Here is a 915-nt window from a genome sequence, read left to right on the forward strand (position 1 = left end):
AGCCATTAGCTGTGCGGCCGAGGAGAGCACGGAGCGGCACTGCCACCTCATGTCCGCGGCCCGGAGGTGGTCATGAGGAACCACCGGGAGTCTAAGGCCCTGTTTGGTTTCAATAAGTCACCTGACTTATAAGTCAGGTGACTTAAAACCAATGACTTATAAGTCACGTCTGTTTGGTTGTCATCTGACTTATAAGTCACCTAAGCACACCTTTCTATATTGTTTTTTATGTAAAAGTGGTGGGACCCATGCAAAAGGAGGTGACTTATAAGTTTTAAGTTGGGGTGGAGCAACTTATGACTTATAAGTTGGGGTGACTTATAAGTTGGGTCTGTTTGGCAAAATAAGTCACTTTTTTCACTTTTCGACTTATAAGTTGGTGACTTATTTGAAACCAAACAGGTTCTAAATGACCACAGGAGCGGTTGGGCCGCCGACGATGACGAGGTGACGCAGCAGAGACAGAGCCAGAGCCAGAACACGCCGAGACGACTAATGCACCGCCACGAGCCGGGATCCTCTTTCCGATCTCCATTGACCCGCACTTCATTTTTGGCGCACGCTGTCACAAAGCCGTAGGGTATATGCATCAGCCTACTCATAGTGGAGAGTATCATATACTACTATCATGCATATAATACTAGTGTATGATACTACATTTGTAGTGCATGGTACCATAGAGTAGTATCATATATGATCTTATTTATTATTGACACGCATGACACAAAGTAGCAAAGTATTAATTATGTTACGGTATCTACCTATGTTTTTTTTTGAAAGAAAGACTGTAAGGGAACCCCCTACAGTATAATTGGTGCAACAAACCCAAATTGCAAGTATCATGCCTTGAACCTGGGTGGGTGGGAAGGCATCAACCCCTTCCCACCACTAGGCTATGCCTTAGTCCGCGGTATC

This window comes from Triticum aestivum, chromosome 5A (assembly GCF_018294505.1).
Source record: "Triticum aestivum cultivar Chinese Spring chromosome 5A, IWGSC CS RefSeq v2.1, whole genome shotgun sequence".
NCBI classification, from domain to species: Eukaryota; Viridiplantae; Streptophyta; class Magnoliopsida; order Poales; family Poaceae; genus Triticum; species Triticum aestivum.